The following is a 23,719-nucleotide window of genomic DNA, read 5'->3' on the forward strand; positions in this document are numbered from 1 at the left end:
AATCACTCAAACAAGCACACTGAGGCATATTACTTCAATAAACAAGTTAAATTTCAGTGAGTAAATATTTAAATTTTAATTTAATCTGCGCTTATATTTATTAGCAGAGACACCAAACATTAAATATCTTCTAATATTAACACTAAAACATTTCTAATCATTGTTCGTAAAAGTAAGCTTGCCTTTAATTTAACCAGGAGAGGGATTTCCATGTAATTTAAAAAGTCTGTTCTTCTTAATCCAACAGAAGCATTCTTTAAAAGTATTTATAACCATGACACTGCCTTAATTGTCCTCGCCATCACCAGGGTACATTTTCATTCGGTATGTGGTGTTGTGCTTTCTTTTTCATATACAGTCGAATCCTGTTAATCGGACCACATCGGGACACAATCATTTTGGTCCTAATAACTGGCTGGTCCGATTACACGAACATGCCCTATACATGTGCAACCAAGACGAGATGTGCTATAAGTAACATATTAAAATATCATTATGACTTTTATTGTGCTGCACATGCGTATGACGAACGTACAAACAAGAACTACGTAGATGTACATGTACGATTGCTTACAACTTTGTTTATTGAAAAAGAAATCTACAAATTCTTCGAAACGATCTACACGACACTCAGCATGCGAAGCACAATAAAAAAGGTTACATTACCAAATGCCAGTCAACGTTTGAAGAACTTGTCTAGTGTGATCTGATGCATTCTGTTGACGCACTGCACTTGTTTACGCTCAACTTCATGTCGCCAGCTACTGGGCGGTCCGTTTTAGGAAAGAAAGGGCAGGCATGTTCACCCCCACTGGTTTGCACTTGGTACAAATTTTCCGACTTCCTGACCTTTGATAAAAGCATAAATTCTCTTGGGGAGCCCAGGGATCCACCCGATGTCACTGACCCGCTTTACATCCGCTTTCCGCGGGCGATTTGTGGCTTCTTTTTCTTATTCTCTGTCACGTTCTTTGGTCCGATTAAACTGAATTTTGGTCCAAATAAGCGAACAATATTAGGCTTATGTAATATGATCTGTTTCGGTTCTTTAGGATTCGGCCCGAATAAGCGGCTGGTCTGATTAACCGGTGGTCCAATTAACCAGAATCGACTGTAGCAAGTTGTTTTGGTGTGGCTTCAGAACTGCCCATGCCCTTTTCTGTCATACTAACACATCATTCTCACATTAAAGATGTGAGTTATCCCTCCATTTCATTTGCCTATTTGCCTTTCTCAAAAGCCGCTGCACCTTTCTCTCTCAATAGCTGTATTTTCTTTTATACCATGACTTAGTTGCTATTTTTAGTAAGTTATATACTGTAATGTCAAAACTGGATGAATGAGAATTTACACTTGGTCTTTATTGCTTGTCAATCTTTAGTAATTTCAAGAAAATTATGAGATACATGTTAAACAACAAAGTCTCCAAAAGCCCCCATTTCTCATCTTCTTACAAGCTTATACACACACACTGGTTAGTGTATCTGAGCTTAAATGCACATAAATCCATCCATCCATCCATTATCAAACCCGCTATATCCTAACTACAGGGTCACGGGTGTCTGCTGGAGCCAATCCCAGCCAATACAGGGCGCAAGGCAGGAAACAAACCCCGGACAGGGCGCCAGCCCACCGCAGGGCACTCGCACACACACACACACCCACACACCAAGCACACACTAGGGACAATTTAGAATTGCTAATGCACCTAACCTGCATGTCTTTGGACTGTGGGAGGAAACCGGAGCACCCGGAGGAAACCCATGCAGACACGGGGAGAACATGCAAACTCCACGCAGGGAGGACCCGGGAAGCGAACCCGGGTCAGATAATACCAATTCTTTCTAATATTTGATTTGCATTTGCATATCCTTCCCATAACGTTTTCTTCATTTGAAAATCCCAGAATTCAATTCTGTATTAAAACACATTGTTTATCACCATCAATTTGTTTAGCTGATGGTTCAAAAGAAGAACAGAACTAGCAGACCCCTTTTCTAAAAAGGTATCAAACATGACCCACAATATCTTCTAAAACCTTTACTTCTTCAACGAGGAGCGCTGATGCATTGAATAACGCTGCTTGAGACAAAGTGTGTTTTTGCTGCCAAGCCCTGCATCCCCACCCAACCCAAATACATACATACTCTGAGATTTATCCTGACTATCCATGAGGTGATGGCTTTAATTCATACATATTGCTATACAGGCTTCATGATACAGTGCGTTCTCTGGATAAAGGACAAAAAAATAAAATATTTTAGTTGTGGAAAAAATACAAGGTTAAAGGCACAGTGCAAAGTTAGTAGACATTTAACGGATATCGGTTGTGACTAACACCTTAAATAGATTTCAGAAATTAACAAAACTTTAGAAAATAGCATATTTAGAATACTGTATATACAATATGATAGGCATATGCACTGACCTGTCATAAACATTGGGGCAAAAATTATAGGCTACAGCATGGTGATAATAATCTAGCAATAATAAAAATAATGATCCTCAAACTAGCTCAGAATGAGAGAGAAGGTCATGGCAAAGTGATATTAAGCAAGACTGCAACTGCAGAGTTTAAATGTACTTCTAAAGACTCAATTTAATTCAAAGTAAGCCTCTCTTAAATGAGTTTACATTAAAACTTGTGTTAAAACTTGGCAAATCCCATCCTCTGTTGTTCTGCTCCATCAGTGACTTGATGATTATACTCTTCACATTCGCCCCTGCATGCTTCTGCCTCACTAAAAAAGCTCTCCATAGCTAGAAAAACTGATGCTGTGTATTCATTGGATAATAATATTGCACTTTTTCCATATATTAGTAATGATGAGTTCCCCCTGGGTACAAATAAAGTTCTATCTATCTATCTATCTATCTATCTATCTATCTATCTATCTATCTATCTATCTATCTGTCTGTCTATCTGTTTATCTAAAGAGGAATCATAGGTAAATGTTACAGATAATCAATATATTTCGTTTGATGATATTAGGCTAGTCAGTTTAGTTCAAGGGCCTAAATATAATTTATATTGTGAACTTGTATAGGTCTGCAAAGTTAATATATATGTTACAGACAGTGTGTGAAATTGGGCATTGTACAGAATGCCTAGAAAATATATAGAATACTGAAAATGGGACGTCAAAGTATGAAATGATTAAAATTCCAAACATTTACTAGGCATTCTGCAATGCCAAAATGCAAACCGGCAAATCATTCTGTATAATGCTTAGGTATTATATACAATGTATTACAGACATTTCATGCTTTGCCTAAAAACATTACGCATTCTATATAATGTCTAGGCATTCTATACAACACCTACTTTTCACACATTGCCGGTAACATTTGAATTAAAATTTTACATATAAATAAAATAATGGTGTTGCCACTATTATTGAAAACCATCTTGCACGCTGCTTGGTTAAATATTGAGCTACCTATCATTACAGTAAGTACATTGCTATTTAACTTTGATGAAATTTTTTATTCACTTGTGACATAAAGTACATTCTTTTTGCGTAAATGTGAAATGAAAAGAGAAAAAAAAAAGTTTCTATGTTTTCTGAAATGTCACACCTCAGATGTGTTATTTTCTAAGAGACATATTAGGTGGAGATGATTCCACAGAAGCCATCTTCGAACACTGTCCATCATTTGCTGACCAATTTGCACACATCCTGGCCTGTAAAGAATTTAAGCCAACATGTAGGTGCTATACATGTTTATAAGGCTGAATGTGTGTGATGAATATATTTTTATTAATTATGCAGATTCAGGACAGATATCCAGAAAATTAACTCCAATATCACGGATTGGCATGTGCCTTTGAAATACGCTCCTGCTGTTTTGATTCTATGACCCTTGCAGTGTGCTGACTTGCTGTAAACTCTGTTATGCCAAAACTGAAACTTTTGAAATTAGAATAGTTCTCACCATTTTTAAATTCAATATATAAATAATGAGCTGAATGTGCGTGTAATTTCTAAGTTTCATACCACTCTTTTATATCACTATTTCATAACATTAAAAAACAAAAAGTTGTATGAACAAACTGCTGCCTGAGGCAATCGTCTCTCTGCCTCACCCCATGCGCCTGCCCTGCCCAGCATCTTCCCCTATCCCCCAATGGCATGATTTCAATGTCTGCTTCTCTGCTTTTCTCCAAACCTTTTCGATAGACTCTTGTTTAAATGCACATAATCACAAGTAAGAATAATGATGTTATAGTATTGGTCATATAATTTAGTCATTTAAAAGCTACATCTAAATTATCCAGAAGAAAAACATACAAATGAAATATTACGAGTCTTATTTAATGAACCTGAAAAAACTTAGATTCCATCTTCATTACACACAGGTATATCTGTACTCATCAAAATCTTACATTATGCCTTGCATCTTTCGTCCCGATTCAATCAGCTTTTCTTTTCTTGGACACTGTAGCAGCTAAGGAAAGCATAAAATCAAGATAGAGCTGCGATAGAGATGAGAATTTGTAGGTAAAGCATAGAACATCCATTGACATCTGCAATAACATGCATCGGATAACACTTGATCACATTAAAACATGCTGGTGATTGATAGCTCTGGATTGGATTTGGTGAGAAATGTAATTATGATCACATTTAACAAGCAGAAGTGGAAATGCAAATGCATTTTCATTCCATGTACAACAATCAGGTCATTAGAAAAGACAAAAGAATTGCATAATGCGGTGGCAGCAGTCAGGTAAGCTGTGGAAGGGTGGCCAGCCTGGACACCTGTACAGTTTTATAAAGTGACCAGAGTGGTGGCAGCAGTGTTTGTGACATTGAGCTACCATTTCTTTCATGAGACTATCACATATTTGGCATCATGATTAAATAGTAAAGTTCTTTACAGCACTGCAGTATATCATCTACTTCTCATTTTTTCTTGCTGGGTCATTATGAGCAGACAGATTCCATTCAAACTCCAGGTTAGTAGCTATGGTGCACTGTGCATTGCAAATAAACAGGGCAAACACTGAAGATTCATTTTAATTTCAGGTGTAAATGTAATACAGGTATAGTCTATATATGAAACAAACACTCCAGACTGTTATGTAACATGTTTTGAATATTGATGAAGCAGTGCCTCTTAAAGGATAAGTTGTTTCTTCAAATCACAGTATATATTAATCTGTTACATGAAATTCTGTTCTAAAGTAAAGCATTTTTTATACAATCTAAAAAATATCTATCATGTTCTTGCATTTTATCATGGAGCTCAATGGACTAGGGTCCAGATGTGAAACAAAAGCCTTAAAACAAGTATGTTCATTTTAAAGCAGCAAAGGTTTCATTTTAAGAAAAAAAAATCTGTCATCTAACTATGTGTACTGAAATCATTTTTTTTCTTATGTCATGTATATTTTAATCATATTTTTAGATGAAATGCTGGAACACATACTCAGTCACATACAGACTGTGGTTTTATGGCAGATGCACAATCATATCTTTTTTTTCTAAGTGAAGCCTCATATACAGTCAAGTTCACATCACATTGGTTCTTGCAGCTGCACCCATGGCTCTGTAGTGTTTGTGAGTGTGCCACCTACCCGCATCATGCCCTTCACCTAAGGAATGTCCCGTCTACTCTGTGTCATCTTCACTAAGTGGAAACTACTGTAGTGCAGGCTGTGTACTGATTACTCTGAGTGTATAAAGAACATTGTAATACCATTCCCACTGATTTTATATAAAGCTTTACCTAACTGAAATCATGAACCATGCATAACATACAGGCTGTTCCATTTGAACAGTAAAAGCATTGCAATTGCAACATTATTTACAAACTTTGAACGCAAAATAGGAAAATTTTAGAGTTGCTTTCCAGTATTGCTTTTATTTGCTTTTGAAATGTGCTTCCATTCAATCACAGTTTGAGTTCCTGAGCATATGTATTATTCTGAGCAGTGGCTGTCAATTCTGTCAGTTTTCTGCAATTTCATTGCCAGTCCTTATGATTTGTACCTTAAATGAGCCAATCCCAAGTCTCCATTCTCAGCTGGATTTCGGTACCACCACTCCATCTCACAGTTGTCCTTCTCTTCTGTGTCCACCACCTGCACCAATTCAAAGTCTTGCACTACTTAAATGGTGTCCAACAGAATAATCTCCTTTCACTCCCCAACTCTTTGAGCTGGTCCATGCCAGGTTTGAGGCTGCCCGAGATCAACACACCAAGACCAAAGGAGACCAAGAAAGTGTCTCTGCAGTACTCCATCCACACAATTGATCTTCACAAAGTCACTCCCTCCCTCTCTCAGCTCTGCAACGCTAACATTACAATATTTTGGTAACCTTCTTTGTTGTACTGTCATATTTAGAGCACTTTTAGAAATTGGCAAACTAACACAGAACAAAATAAAATGAAAAACACAAATGAATGTTAACAATTATTAATAATAAAATACACAACTCTGACACTACATTGTAGTGTTATTAATATTAATCAATAGTGGAAACCTATTACTTTGAGCAGAGTTGGCAATATTCAATATTTTTCATCCTTCCTTAAAAAATAAATGTAAGAATAGGCTGAATGGAGAAGCAGAACTGTGCTTAACTTATTAAGTCTGGAACCCAACATTGACAATAATGAGCCTGTAAAACATAAAGACACTTGGTGTCATCAAGCAGGCATAGCCTTCTAATTGACATTTAGTTGTTTTACTTTTTTTAGACGGGAAGTCGCTCAGTAGTGTTTTTTATTTTTCTGCTTCTTTTTAATTGAATTCATATTTAACTGTACTTTTGTATATTAAAAGTATGTTAATGGTAGACTTTAGGTTGTTTATTACTTATCAAGCTTCACTGCTATTGTTACATTAAAAAATATTATCAAAAAAGCATTTGGTATATATACGAAAAAAATAAAAAAGTATTTTGTTAAAATTCCCAAATGCCATATTATATATATATATATATATATATATATATATATACAGCATAAATAGGTATATTACAAGAGGAATGCGACTAGACTGGCATCCCAGGGCAGGTTGGTTGACAGCACCTTTTCCAAACCCCTTAGGACGAAGTGTTCCCCCAGTATGCTGGGTGCCAGTATACCTTTAGTTTGGTTCCCATTTGGACACCTGCAGAGCCAAATGGGGTTAGAAGTTCTGGTGGGTGTCCCTGTTAGGGAACTTGAGTGCCACCAGAAGTTGCTTCTGGGTACATGCTTCACTGTTCCCAAGAGGTCCTGTCTGACCTGAAAGTTCTCCTGGGAGGCAGCATTGCTCATCCAGGGGAGTCAGAGTTGTGAGTGGAGATAGATGAAGTGAATCTGGAGAGAGCAGAGAAGAAAAAGAAAGAGAAAAGTAAAACAATTTTATTGTAGACTCTAATTTGAGGGCTGTTCAGACTTTGTGAGAACGCTGTCAAAATAAAAGTAATCATTTGAAACTGGGACTGTGGTTGTGCAGTAGTGCTTCTGCACCCTTGTACCCTCAGACTCGTGTAAAAGTCCAAAGATGATATATATATATATATATATATATATATATCCACTGTAGCCTCCCAACTCAGCTCATCGTCTGGGACCAGTCCTTTTATATTCCCTGACCCGGAGGGTTGAGTCTTAAAGTTTTCAGAGAACTTCCGGGTCGCATGAAGAATTCTTCGGTCCTCCCTCAGCCGCACTTCCCCAAGCTGGTGCGCTCCACCTGGCGGCAGCGGGAATGCCAGTAGCCATGCACGCAGCTGTACCGGGATCTAGCTCATAAAGCCAGCAATTGTAGCACTGGTTGTCCCATACAGCTCCACCCTTTCCCCGCCAAGGAGGGTTTTCTGGCCGCCTCGCTGCTCTCCGCCCTTTTTCCCACCTTGTCCAGTGTCCTGCAATCATTGCTTAGATGAAATCTTAGCAATAACTTTTTGTAGGAGAGCGGTACTTGATCGCCTCCCTTTCCCCTTCGAAAAACTCAACAGCCACCTTCCTCTGTAATGCCTGCCTTGTATCTCTTTATGACGGACTTGATAAGACTACGCCAACTGTAACAGATAGTCAGAAACAAAGCTCAAACTCATTGCATAGCCATTGCCAGGGTCATTATTGAAGCCACCTTTCTCATTGATGGTAACTTATTTACAATCTAGTAACCCCGGACGGCAATAACCCAAACCCATCCCACCAGTTGAACACAAACACATACAACAATTACAACAGGAACAATAATTCGATTGCCTTGCTAATTTAACACAACAGTAACTTTTACATAAATTACACACAATGCATCACGCTGCCAGCGCTGGCTGCCGGGTCGCTACAATATATATATACATACTAGGGGCTTTACCCCCTACACGCTTCGCTTGCCCACCCCCCAACCACTCTCTCCGGGGGCGCGCTTCATGCTCACCATTTCGCGTCTCTGCCACTCACGTTGTGTAAGGGGGCTGAATGCACGCTAAGGAGATGCGGACGAATCAACTGCTGGCTTGTAGTTGCTGCTACCGAGCTGCTTGATCTGCATGTCAAGCTGCGTGACGATCCTTTAAAAGCCTGTACAGCAGCTGCTTCTACCAAGCGGTGTGTTTTGCATGTCGCGCTGCATGACGATCATTTAAAAGCCTGTACAGCAGCTGACTTCTTGTCTCACTTCCTTGTCTCCCGGGACATTAAAGTGTCTACCAGAGATGATCACGTCTCGACCCAAAATTTTTTTATATAATAGATAGATATATAGTATCTGCCAAATAATACAAAGAGTACACGACATGTGTTTCACCCTAATTGGAGCTCATTAAGGGTGTGGATTGGAGTCTTACATGCATAGGTCTGATCACAATCTAATATTTGGGTAGTTACCTACCAGGTAACGCTTATGGTTGGTCTGCTAGTCTGTACACATCCACCGTACCCTCTCAGTTGCAAGAAGCAGATCATAGACCTGATATATAGTACCTGTCAAAAAATATGCATATGTGAGTTTGTTATATTTATCTATCTAAATAAACTTCATGTTTAAATTAGTGCACAGTGGCACACATTATCATACCTCTGGATAACAAGCGCAGAGATGAGAGAGGCAAAAACTTCATAGAGGATAAGCAGTTGAACTGTAAAATGAATGGGTATAGTTATTGTTTTACTTAATACAGGCAAATCATACTAACACCCGAAAAGCAAACTTCCTCATTATTCCTCATTATTAGGGACCATGGAAAATGTCTCAAAATCATACGTAAATGCACACCTAAACACCAGGGCAAGTCTAACCACATTGAGTCCTCCTATCATACTTACAATCTTCTGCATACCTGTTAATGTGTGTCCAGCTCTTCACATTCTCGCCTTCAGAATGTAGTTTCTCCTCTGTAGCTCCTAACTCCTGGGACTCACATATGACTTGCATGTAAAAATCTCCTAATTCCTGGTGACTCGCCTTGATATCCCCTCCAGCACATCAGCTTTCCACCAACTTCTAGGCCCCTCAACCTGCATTACCTCATTACTCTTTCGTACCATTGCACTACCTTGGTAGTCACAGTGGCCCTATGTAAATCATTAGCACTGTGCATTTCCCAACTCCTTGAAAGAGTTTTCCAGATGGCTATGAAAAAATTGGGGTTTTCCTGTAGAGGTCACTATCACCCACAGGTAGCAGGCCCTACCCCACCTGTAAGGGCTTTGTCTTCCTCCACTCCACCATGTTCGTGAATGCTTAGTCTGCCAGCCACTACATTATACTAGGTCTATATATTCCAATCATATTGTTAAATATTAGAGGCTACAGTTAATCAGAAATGCCTTCTCTGAAGAAAGATAAATATTGATACAGTGGTGTGAAAAACTATTTGCCCCCTTCCTGATTTCTTATTCTTTTGCATGTTTGTCACACAAAATGTTTCTGATCATCAAACACATTTAACCATTAGTCAAATATAACAAAAGTAAAAACAAAATGCAGTTTTTAAATGATGGTTTTTATTATTTAGGGAGAAAAAAAATCCAAACCTACATGGCCCTGTGTGAAAAGTAATTGCCCCTTGTTAAAAATAACCTAACTGTGGTGTATCACACCTGAGTTCAATTTCCGTAGCCACCCCCAGGCCTGATTACTGCCACACCTGTTTCAATCAATAAATCACTTAAATAGGAGCTGCCTGACACAGAGAAGTAGACCAAAAGCACCTCAAAATCTAGACATCATGCCAAGATCCAAAGAAATTCAGGAACAAATGAGAACAGAAGTAACTGAGATCTATCAGTCTGGTAAAGATTATAAAGCCATTTCTAAAGCTTTGGGACTCCAGCGAACCACAGTGAGAGCCATTATCCACAAATGGCAAAAACATGGAACAGTGGTGAGTCTTCCCAGGAGTGGCCGGCCGACCAAAATTACCCCAAGAGCGCAGAGACGACTCATCCGAGAGGTCACAAAAGACCCCAGGACAACGTCTAAAGAACTGCAGGCCTCACTTGCCTCAATTAAGGTCAGTGTTCACGACTCCACCATAAGAAAGAGACTGGGCAAAAACGACCTGCATGGCAGATTTCCAAGACGCAAACCACTATTAAGCAAAAAGAACATTAGGGCTCGTCTCAGTTTTGCTAAGAAACATCTCAATGATTGCCAAGACTTTGGGGAGAATACCTTGTGGACTGATGAGACAAAAGTTGAACTTTTGGAAGGCAAATGTCCCGCTACATCTGGCGTAAAAGGAACACAGCATTTCAGAAAAGAACATCATACCAACAGTAAAATATGGTGGTGGTAGTGTGATGGCCTGGGGTTGTTTTGCTGCTTCAGGACCTGGAAGGCTTGCTGTGATAGATGGAACCATGAATTCTACTGTCTACCAAAAAATCCTGAAGGAGAATGTCCGGCCATCTGTTCGTCAACTCAAGCTGAAGCGATCTTGGGTGCTGCAACAGGACAATGACCCAAAACTCACCAGCAAATCCACCTTTGAATGGCTGAAGAAAAACAAAATGAAGACTTTGGAGTGGCCTAGTCAAAGTCCTGACCTGAATCCAATTGAGATGCTATGGCATGACCTTAAAAAGGTGGTTCATGCTAGAAAACCCTCAAATAAAGCTGAATTACAACAATTCTGCAAAGATGAGTGGGCCAAAATTCCTCCAGAGCACTGTAAAAGACTCATTGCAAGTTATCGCAAACGCTTGATTGCAGTTATTGCTGCTAAGGGTGGCCCAACCAGTTATTAGGTTCAGGGGGCAATTACTTTTTCACACAGGACCACGTAGGTTTGGATTTTTTTTCTCCCTAAATAATAAAACCATCATTTAAAACTGCATTTTGTGTTTACTTGTGTTATATTTGACTAATGGTTAAATGTGTTTGATGATCAGAAACATTTTGTGTGACAAACATGCAAAAGAATAAGAAATCAGGAAGGGGGCAAATAGTTTTTCACACCACTGTATGTGAATCAAATCAAAGTTTGCAATGTCTTCTTTATATCTTGAAATAAAAAAATAAGAAATTGAGTTGTACTGTGAATCAAAATCCCATGTAATGAGATTGCCAAGAACAGTACAAACAAAGGTTACTGTTACATCAAAGGAAAAGGTTAACAGCTTGAGCAATGAAAGCTATTCACAGAGTATACAGAGTGATCTACCAGAAAAGAATATTTTTTTTTGAAAGATCATTTAAATATTTTCCTAAATGCACAGCATCAATTGTCATACACCCATCCCAGTAGAAATACTAAAGAAAAGTCACAGTAAGTTAGAGAAGCCTTTGATTTGTTCATCTCCACAGATGTATACCAATGCTGTTTGCGTTAATGTGGAATAGCTGGTGTAAATTGGAATATTGGAGACTTGGAATACAAGAATGGAATAGTATTAGGCATAGCCATGACAACTCTTCAATAAATCAAAGAAAAATACAATAATATATTTATTACTTCTGCTCACTTTGTCCAATTTAGTTTTGTGGGAGCTAGCAGGCCCGCTGCCAGAAATATTTGGGCCCCAGACAACTGGATACATGTGGGCCCCTCTGCCTTCCCCCGGGTCCCCACATGCCAAAACCTTCAAATACGTATACAAAATGATTGAAATGTAGTTTATCCGACAGCGACAATGCTACATTTATGAATACCATACTTGATGAGTTAAGCATCAGTATTGACTGTAGAAGGAAAGCCAGTGCTAACGGAAGCTCTTAGCGGAATTGAAACAATACATTAATGAGATAGGCCTATGTATTATCTAACGTGTAACGGTACAATTATACCAATGCAATGAATAGGAGTAACATCTGAACATTTTAATATATACTAATGATTAGGGTTATCTACATGGTGTACAATCAGTATGGTAACTTGCTGTATCAAACTTCAAAGTTTTCAAAAAATTCGGGTGATCCAGAATCTTTAGTGATACACACAAAACCAATGCACACTCGTCACTGCTTTAAAAGCAACAATAAACACCCAAGCAAATGAATTATGAAACTATGGAGACGGACTTCTGCTACACCATACACGTCAACATCCACGATAGTGCACAACAATATCGCTGTTGTCTGAGACAGAACAGAAGTATTCAATTACAGCGGCGAAGTCAATCCATTATCCACGTACCCTGTACAACAAACATACTACTCAACGTCAAGCTCAAGGACGTCGGCGTCAGATCTCCTTTGTCTTTGGGAAGCGTGCTGCTGCCGGCCCCCTTTGACAAGAGTTCTTCACACGACATGAGCACGATATCTACTTGCGTGGAGCGTGCGGCTATTAAAACACTCACTTGAATTGTTGTAAGCTAAATGATTAAACTTTTCTATTACATGTAACTTTAATAATTGTCCGTATATATATCTACGCGCACAACATCAGCATAAAAAAAATCAAGCGTGAAGGGGCCCCCTTCCGTTAGGGCCCCGGACCAGAGTCCCGTTTGTTCCCCCCGGCGGCGGGCCCGGAGCTAGAGCCTATCCTGGCAGCACTAGGCACAAGAGAGCTATCAAACCTGGACAAGGCAGTTACTCACGTGGGGTCAATTGACAGATGGGTACTTCAACCTAGTATGCTAGAGATGTAAGATGTAAAGCATCATGCAGCAGCAGCAGAGGTTAACAACCATTGTGGAACTTTAATCTCACTCTGAAAATCAATTTCTTCTTTATCTCATCACAATTGCAGGTAGAAATTTCAGCTTACCAGGTGAAAAACTGTAGGATGATGTGGATTGTGAAACTCTTTAACATTAGAAAACATCCAAATCCCATTCTAAATTAGCTGTGAGTCAGATGTCTTAATGTTTTGTGTTGGACTTGTGTTTTGTGTTGTAGTGGACATCTCACAGAACACAGAACTAAATGCAGTGATTTTCAAAAGCTGCACATTCATGGATTCTGCCTATCTGCATGTTACAAGTGAATAAAATATTTTTCCAACACAAACTGTTTTATGCAATTGCTCTGCAACTAATATGTAGTTCAATTCATATTTTATAGTAGCCTTCACTGGGAAATGAATACCTGCAAAAAATACCTCTAGTTAACAGTATTCCTAGAAAAATTAAACATCTGGTTGAGTTTACTGTGTTAGCATGTTAAATGTGTACAGTTGTATATACTGTACACACAGAACAGAGAAATGGTACTATACAAAAGGCGTATTGTGGCACACTAATCAGCACTGTTGGATTTTCTGGATATTCCAGTTTCCTCGCACATCAGGAAGACTTGCAGGTCAGCCGGTGACTGTAACTGGGCATGAGTAAGTGTAGATGTGTGCATGAGTGTGTCCAGCCTTGGATTAACCTTTAAGCAAAATAAATAAGTGTTCAGGGCACCAAGGAAAAGGGTCACCATAAAGATAATTGTCGTTATCTGTTGTGTTCAATTTTAATCTGGATTATTAAAAAACTCCATCTTTGATATGATGAGTGACTAAAGTTTAAAAGTTTGGTCTGAAGGCGTCACATTTGTCTCCATCTCATGGCGTTCAGAGTCTCTCTTCCGCCGAGTGTAAACACAGCTGGCTGGGTCTGCATAGCATTTAATATAATGTAATATATCCAGAAGCTCTTTATTTTGCTCTTTATTTTACTGGTTTTTCATATATATGAGGTGAGCTTTAATCTTTTATTACACCTTCAGTACAATACAATACAATACAATTTATTTTTGTATAGTTCAAAATCACACAAGAAGTGCCACAATAGGCTTTAACAGGCCCTGCTTCCTGACAGCCCACCAGCCTTGACTCTCTAAGAAGACAAGAACAAACTCCCAAAAAACCCTTGTAGAGAAAAAATGGAAGAAACCTTGAGAAAGGCAGTTCAAAGGGAGACCCCTTTCCAGATAGGTTGGGCGTGCAGTGGGTGTCAAAAAGAAGGGGGTCAATACAATACAGTACAATACACAGAACAGAACAAATCCTCAATACAGTATAAAAATAAAAATATGTACAAGTATGGAGCAGAATTTAACAGTAGATGATATCACATAATACGATTTGGATTTGTTTAGAGTCCTGAAGACCTCAGCCATCAAGCTGCCTCCCCCATTTGGCCATTCCACAGTTGAAACAGCTCTGGGACAGCCAATCCGGTGAAACTTATTGAGTACTTATTGAGTCTTAATGTCTTGTCAATTAAGCAATGGGAGGGCTGAGAAGACACCACTTTTTGGGCTTTGTTTAGGGGATCAGTTGACTTTAACGTTCCCTTTAATGGAATGCAGTCCAATCCATAGTTGGCTCCTACGTTATGCCTGTGAATTCCGTCATAGGCTTTGGCTTCCTGTGTCCCAGTTGTGGAAATACCATGTTTGGATGGAAGTACGTTTAACTTCACCTTCCAGTTTAATTTCTTTTGAACTTCTATATCTTAAAAAAACATTCTTGTTCTATGTTCAATACCAGTAGCTTGCAATTTTGGCCATGGGCAAATATAGAAAAATATGAAAATTCCACACTAATTGTGGTTAAGCCTGGAATTGAAATCATTGATTCTGTGAAGCAAAGAAATAGGGCCACTTTTCTTTTCAATGGCAAGAAATGGCAGTCATTAACCTCCAGTCCATTAAATAATTTCACATGATTCTCAGGTCCTCAGAAGCTGGCTGAGAGACTCATAGATGTACATTGATGTTGATGTCCTGGAGTCTGGGATCCAATTTGGCCAAACAGCCATCCTTGATATTACTCTTTTTGCCGAAAGATACCTCAAAATACCTCTCCTTTCACACTGTGCCATAATGCTTTTTCACATGACATTTCAGAATTTTATGAAATACCAGGATATTTAATTCAGTATGTTAAATTACCTTTCTTAGACCTCAGCATTCATTTCAGAAAACTGTTAAATAAGGCCTGATTCAGGAGGTTTATTTTAAAAGAATTTCCAGTACCATACCATAGATAACACAAGAAAACACTGAAATATGTGAAACAGCGGGTATTGCAAGCAGTAATTTCACACATTACAAGTGTAATTATTATTGACATTAAAATAGATAAAAGGTATTGTTGTGTATTACTCTATGTTATGCACAGCAAGTGCTATTCGATGCACTTATTTAAAATATAAATATTCTTTATTAGTTTACTAAAGTAAGCAGAAAATGAGATAAAACAAAGGCAGCAAAGTTTTGAAGTGGCATGGTGGTATATCGTTTACTGTTCCTGCCTGCAAGATCCACCAGACTGAGTTTGAATCCCAGTCCTGTCACTGGCTGTGTGGAGTCTGCATGTCCCTGTGACATTCCAGTTTACAGTACATCCCAATCCTAAAAATGTATGTTTTAGATAACTTGGTCACTCAAATTTACCCCAGTAAAACCAAAGTGTGGGCAATTGCATTAACATGCATTGCAATAGACGACCATCTCTTCCAAGGCTGAACCCAATGCTTCTGTGCCCTGTATAATTATATTTAGAAGGTTTGAAAATGAAATGATGCAGAAGGGGGACAAAGTGACTAAAGTATCAGAGACCTGGGTAACTGAGTTCAAATACAGTACTGTAGAGGTAGGCTCATGATCATCTCACTCCTGTAATGGAAACAGTTGGCTCAAAAATGGGGGGAAGGTAAGGGTCTTGCCCCAGATGCTGTTAATTATAATTGCCATTTGCTGAACTGTGCTCCCCCTTTGTCTTGGCATTTATTATGGACTATCTTACAGACAGACCTCAGTATGTGCGTCTCGGAAACTGCAGGTCTGACATTGTAGTCAGCAACACAGGAACGCCGCAGGGGACTGTACTTTCTCCAGTCCTGTTCAGCCTATGTAGACTTCCAATACAACTCGGAGTCCTGCCACATGCAAAAGTTCGCCAACGACACTGCTATCATGGGCTGCATCAGGAGTGGGCAGGAGGAGTATAGGAACCTGATCAAGGACTTTGTTACCTGATGCGACTCAAACCACTTACACCTGAACACCAGAAAAACCAAGGAGCTGGTGGTGGATTTTAGGAGGCCCTGGACCCCGTGATTATCAGAGGCGGCTGTGTGCAGAGGGTACAGACATATAAATACCTAGGAGTGCAGCTGGATGATAAATTGGACTGGACTGTCAATACTGATGCTCTGTGCAAGAGAGGACAGAGCCGACTATACTTCGTTAGAAGACTGGTGTCCTTCAACATCTGCAATTAGATGCTGCAGATGTTCTACCCAACGGTTGTGGCGAGTGCCCTCTTCTACACGGTGGTGTGCTGGGGAGGCAGCATAAAGAAGATGGGTGCCTCATGCCTGGACAAACTGGTGAGGAAGGCAGGATCTATTGTAAGCATGGAGCTGGACAGTTTGACATCTGTGGCAGAGCGACAGGCGCTGAGCAGGCTCCTGTCAATCATGGAGAATCCAGTGCATCCACTGAACAGGATCATCTCCAGACAGAGGAGTAGCTTCAGTGACAGACTGCTGTCACCGTCCTGCTCCACTGACAGACTGAGGAGATCCTTCCTCCCTCACACTATGCGACTCTTCAATTCCACCCGGGGAGGTAAACGTTAACATTATACAAAGTTATTGTCTGTTATACCTGCATTTTTATCACTGTTTAATTTAATATTGTTTTTTATCAGTATGCTGCTGTTGGAGTATGTGAATTTACCCTTGGGATTAATAAAGTATCTACCGTAGATACTCTCGTATTACTCGATCTCGCAAATAAGTCGAGTGTATTTTTGAAGGTGAAAATCACAAAATTTGTTATGACCCGCGTATAAGTCGAGGGTAAAACTTGGGTTTTTTCATGGCCCGTTGTCTTAATAAGTATGGTCTTCTCACCAATACCTGCTACAGTTCAATTCCCTGGCATATCAAATGTCATTGCCGTTTCATCCATGTTACCAATGTTACTGAGATCAAAGTCATGCCTTTGTCTTTGCTTGATAATAAATTTATGAAAGGAACTGACCTTTTCTTCTAGATCTTTTGGCAGCTTCTGCGTGATTTTTGTTCGCTGATGAAGGCACAGCCCATATCTGTTCATAAACCGCGTACACCTGCCAGCCGATGCTTGAAATTCCAACAAAGGCTTATGTGGTGTTATGAGTCCACAGATCTCTTAGCAAAGGCCATTTTAGTTTTTAAATAAATAATCACCGTGCTCGTGACTTAGCGAGCCGCAAGGCGATCTGCGGTGTGGCCATTTCTCACCTAGTGCACAGGTGAGAGACTGCCCAATCCGTGACTGTTCCTGTGGCTAATGTGCTGCAGCTGCTATGTCCTCTCTGCATATAAAGAGAAGCGTGATTCAGTTAGAGAGGAAGGAAAAACAGAGTAAAAAAAAAAAATAAAGAGATGGAAGGGGCTGGAGAGAGAGAGAAAGCAGGAGAGAGAGAGAGAGAGAGAGGGTGTGCGAGTGGGTGAGCGAGCGAACGAGCGCTCGCTGGCAGCTGTGTGGTAGCCTGGGTGCTAGGCTGGGTTTTTAAAGAATTGTTTTTCTATTTTATTGATTTTTAAACCTCCACGTTTGCTTTATGGATTATTTATTTAATGAAGAGTTCTTTTCAATCACTGCACTGTTTACTTTGAACACTGATTTTGATTGAGTGTTTTAAATAAAAGCACTGTGCACTGTGCCATTACCCAAATTCTATGGAAAATTGTGTTGCCCCGCGGATAAGTCAACACTGTTTTTCTGAATGAATTTTTTGACTTATACGTGAGTATCTATCTATCTATCTATCTATCTATCTATCTATCTATCTATCTATCTATCTATCTATCTATCTATCTATCTATCTATCTTAACACACCTGTCAGTCACATCCCATTCTCACAATGGTGTCATAAATGTCTATGAAACTCACGTAAAGCATGTAGGTCCCATAATAAACATTTAAATACAATACACCCCATGTGTCTCATGTAGGCACCCCTTTATCTCCTTTTTCGGTCACGTCTGAAGCGTATCTTATAAACCCCTAGGTCTGGTTAGTTGTGGTACGCACTATTTGAACCTTCGTCTACGCACTTCTCTTTTTCTCAATCCAACCGTGGAAATCAGTCAGCTTGTAAGTGTCTTTTAAAGCTTTATTGTTTAATGTATACTGTCTGCTATGTATTGCTTTGTAAATCATTTATTTATTGTCTTTGGTTCTACACTTGTAAATGCATGCGTGTTTCTTTTGTATATATTTCAGTTTACAATGAGGTACGTTCTGTAAAAGCCTTCAAGAAAGCTCACCCTTGTCGTTTTTATGTGGATGTGTCGAGTTGTTTAAGGTCTCTGTGGCCGCATTGCACAGACGGTGCAGAGTGAGGCAGAAAACCCCCAACACACAATTTTTGTACTGATGTTAGTGTGAGTGATGCAACAGACAATAGAGGATTTGTATGCATTATGCACTTCAGCAATTGGCGGGCACACACTGTGAGTTTGCGACGTCTAACACTTCGTGGCTGAGCCGTTGTTCTGCTTTACCATAATGCACTGAACTCTTCAGTATCATCCATTCTTCTGCCAATGTTTGTTAATGGAGATAGCGCGGCTTGTGCTTAAGTTTATATACCTGTTAACAGTAGGTGCAGCTGAAACGCCTAAACCCAAAATTTGGAGTGGTGTCCACATACAGTGCTGTACTTCTGGCAAAACTGTGTAGTTAAAAGTAGAAATGTAATTGTGAACTGTTTGTTCACGCTGGCTCCTATGGCACATATTGTTTCAAATGTTGTTTTGGGACTGCCAGTCACCTTTAACCAACCCGCTTAAAAGTCATCATCTGACCTCATAAAGAAGGATCTTAGTGCTTGGAGGCAAACAATGTCATATTTTAAAAGATTTTTTAAAATGGCTTCCTTAGGAATTTAAATTGGAGATTATTTTTTGTCCAGTATCAGGGGGAGTTTGCAAATGCTTTTGCGAATAAAAAAGGAATTTTCTTTAATACTTTTAAATTCTTTTTCATGTACAACCTGATTTATAATGTCAGAGTTTAAAGCTGATTGATTGAAGCTGAAATATTTTCCTGGAACAGTAACTTCAGTTTTGTTCAAGAAAAAGCAGAAACCCCAGCTCTCATGACCTCTCACAACCTGCTGACTTGGACTTAAACAAAATTGATAAAAGAAATAACTTGTAGAGTGTGCAATAGGTGCAAAGCGCAGAATATAAGAGCTTAATTTCTGCTGCTAATTACCAATGATTGAAGAAATGCTGGGCTTAGTATTTTCTACACTTCTTTTACTTCTTTTGTTGTTGGAATTTTTCAGGTTTCATTCCAAAGATGTGCAGGTTAGGTTGACTAAAGGTTGGCATGTGTATGTGCGCCCTTTGATTAACTGGCATCCCATCCAAGACTCATTCCTAACATGAACCCAAAGTTCCCTGTGATCCTTAGAGTATACAGGCTGATAAATGAATACACCACACTCTTTTGTGGAAGGAAGTAAGTGGGTTATTTGTTTAAAAAAGAAATATTTAACACACAAGTACTAGGTAGGTATACTCCAATGTAATGTCAAGAAACAAGGAAAGTTACTTACAGTATGTATCTGTCCCTCTACTTTATATTTCAACTTGGTTCATTCATGTTTCCAAAGGTTCAGAAGCCAGAGAACGTTAGGCTTGCAGTCTGTTAGCACTTGACAAAACATTACAACATTAGACCTGTAAAGCGCATGGTATGCCCTTGTCTGATTATAATCACACTTTACTATAAATACTACTCTTAATAAAAGGACCTCCATTCAGAGCACTTCAATACTTATCAAGCTTAACGTACTGGGTTCTTTCTCTCAATGGGTGAAGTATGGCAAATTTATTTTGCTGGGTTTATGATATATATAAGAGGTGAGACACAAAAATAACCAGATTGGCAAACAAAATATTTATTGATGAATTACAGCATTTTAAACATTGTCACCTTCTATATACTCCCCCTCCTGATCTCTACACCACTCCATATGTATCTTCCATTGATTGAAACAGTGCTGGAAGTCTTCTTGCTTCAGGCTCTGCAACAGGATTGCCATTTCTGTCTTCACTTCATCCATTGAAGAAAAATGTGTTCCCTTCAGGTCACTTTTGATTTTCGGGAACAAGTAAAAATCACAGGGAGCTAAATCGGGCGAATAGGGAGGATGATCGAGGACAGGAATGTTTTTGCCAGTCAAAAACTGCTTTACAGATAAAGAGAAAATTCATGAGAAATTTGATGTTGATTCGTTGTTGGATTTTTTCACCCAACATTATAGCGCTAACTTGTGAAGCGATTGTTGTGCAAATACTGACTGGGCTATTCACAGGATATACCTAGCTGGTTGGCATTTTGAGAGGGCATGTAGGAGGGGATATAGTTCTACGATTCACGTTTAGCTGCCTTCCAGATGGTTTTCCAGGTAAGTCCTAAGTCCAGTCCAGTTATTTTTGTGTCTCACCTCATATATATACATTTGTCGTTGAGTGAAATGGTGTCTTCTGTGTGTGTGTTTAATTCCCTTACTTGTTCTTAATTTTACAATTTTGAGATTACTTTCTAAATAGCACATCACAAGCCCACTGTAAACATGACATACTCTTACTTTACTATACTTTAATTTACATTAGTATTCTCAATTTACATGCTTCCACTGGGATCTATCATGAGGAAACAAAATGTTAATTTTCACTCGTATGCAGATGACACCCAGTAATAACTTTAATTTAGATCAAATGAAGTTTCTCCGATGTTGTCTTTAATTAGTTGTTTTAGTGAATTAAAGGAGTGGATGAATGAGAACTACTTGTCTTTAAACACAGATAAAACAGAGATGTTAATTTTTGGAGGGAATGATGCTGATCACAACAATATTCTGTCATCATTTATCTCAGTTGGAATCCCATTAATTTTAGTGAATCAGCCCGCAATCTAGGAGTTATCTTTGACTGTAGCATATCATTTAAAGCGCATATTACAAAGTTGTCCAAATTATATTTCTTCCATCTTAAAAATGTTGTGAAATTAAGGCGCTTTCTAAATAAACAGGATTCTGAGAAATGAATTCATGCATTTATTTCTAGTAGGATTGACTACTGCAATGCGGTGTTCACTGGCTGTTCAAACTGTTCTTTATACAGCCTCCAGTTAATCTAAAATGCTGCTGCAAGAATTATTACAAGAACAAGAAAATACGAACAGATAACTCCAGTTCTTAAATCCTTACACTGGCTCCCGGTTAAGTTTAGGACAGATTTCAAAATCCTCCTTGTATCATCCATCCATCTATTATCCAACCCACTATATCCTAACACCGGGCCACGGGGGTCTGCTGGAGCCAATCCCAGCCAACACAGGGTGCAAGGCAGGAAAGAAACCCCAGGCTGGGCGCCAGCCTATCGCAGGGCACACACACCCACACACACTAGGGACAATTTAGAATCGGTAATGCACCTAACCTGCATGTCTTTGGACTGTGGGAGGAAACCCACGCAGACACGGGGAGAACATACAAACTCCACGCAGGGAGGACCCGGGAAGTGAACCCAGGTCTCCTTACTGCGAGGCAGCAGTGCTATTAATGCGCCATCGTGCCAGCCCATATTATTTTGTACAAGTATATTTGTTTTTTCTTCAGACATTTAATCTTTTTGTTATTTTGGTGATGTCACTTCATTACCATTTTGTTATTGTTTTCAGGAGTTTGCGATGCTGTTTTGAGATGTTTTCTAATGACCACAGCACTTCTGTGCACAGGTAGTTAAGTTAGTTGCTACCACATTATTACAACAATGATTTAAATTGGCAATTCATTGTGCACTTCATCATAATGTTTAGGTACTTCACTACTTAATCTCTGCACATGAATCATGTTTTCTTTGGAAAAGGGCAAGAGCCCTCCCTTCCTATATGGAGATCATGCACTGGGCATGGGACTTGTGACCAGAGGATTGATGTGGGGTGGGCCCCAAGAGCTTCAATTGAAAGCCAATTGGATTGCACATTTTTGTTGCTTTGGTTTACTTAACTTGAGTCAGATAACTCCACTCACAGTCCTAATGTCAACCATAGAGTAACCGGACATATCACTTAACATCACTGATGTATAATACAAAGCAACAACTTTCTCAACAGAGTGGAGCTTTGTAGATCCGCAGCATGACTCTATCAATGTTTTGCTGTTTTAAAGAATTGTAAAATTCGTAGTTGTTATTGATAGACACCTGTTGGGATAATTTCCTATTAATGAGCAGAGATAAGGCTTAAAGTTAACACCAGTCAGGAGCACAGAAAAAAATCATCTCATGCTTTCAACATACTTGAGGTCATCCATGGCACAAGAATGTGTAAGCAGCTTGGTTATCATCGGCCTCGACTCAGACTTGTACAGAAGCTATTGTGTGATGACCACATGCGTGACTTTGCCTTTAGAAAATGTGGACATGTGCTGTTGTGACATGCAATAAAGACACCGAAGAAACTCCAAAACATTCACTTTCAAGTTTTGATTATTTAAAAAAAGGCATTTATATTTGATGTTGAAAGTTATAGTTATTTTTGTGAGGTGTGCTTCTTTGTTTAATAATTATTGAGGTGTCCAAGAAAATTCGGCTTAGATCCTCAGTTTGGCTAGGACAGCACTGGAAAGTACTTAGTTTGGTTTTTGGCTTTAAACTTAAATTTATCCCAGGGCTTTGTTTTCTCGTGGTTAGACACTTTTGGTTTGACTCCTTGTCTGTTTTTTTAATTCTGAACTTGCTCTGAACTTGAAAACTAGAGATTTATAAGCAAGGGGCTGCAGAGTCAGAAATGGTAGGCTTGGTATGTGTTTACTGTGACTATTAAAGTGGCAACCGCAATGGTGAGGAGTTATTTGAAAGTTTAGGAACATAATGTTTACAAATGGTGTTAAGCAAGATGACATTACATTAAAAAAACGCAGCAACGTTCAGCAGGGGAGTATACACAGGACAGATACATGAAAATAAAGCAGCCGCAGGAGTATCAGAAAGAGTTGGTAGGCCAGTACGACATCTGTACTGACTGTTCCTTATTGTCATTCAGTATACTGTACTAATTTACTCACACATCAATAGGGAATGTTATGAGTACATGCGCTGAAAGGGGAGGCTACAAGAATGGCTGGTGTTCAACTGATTGTGGTGGGTCAGCTTCAACAAAGGTCCTGGACCTGTTTTCGATGTCAGTCCATTGCAGCCATGGGATGCATCTGTTCAGTAATGACTTTCGACATCCATTGGCACCAAAATATTTCTCTACTCAAATTGGCATGTCCACAAAACACACTCCACACTTTTAAAAATACCACC

The sequence above is a fragment of the Polypterus senegalus genome, chromosome 3 (genome assembly GCF_016835505.1).
Source record: "Polypterus senegalus isolate Bchr_013 chromosome 3, ASM1683550v1, whole genome shotgun sequence".
Taxonomy (NCBI): domain Eukaryota; kingdom Metazoa; phylum Chordata; class Cladistia; order Polypteriformes; family Polypteridae; genus Polypterus; species Polypterus senegalus.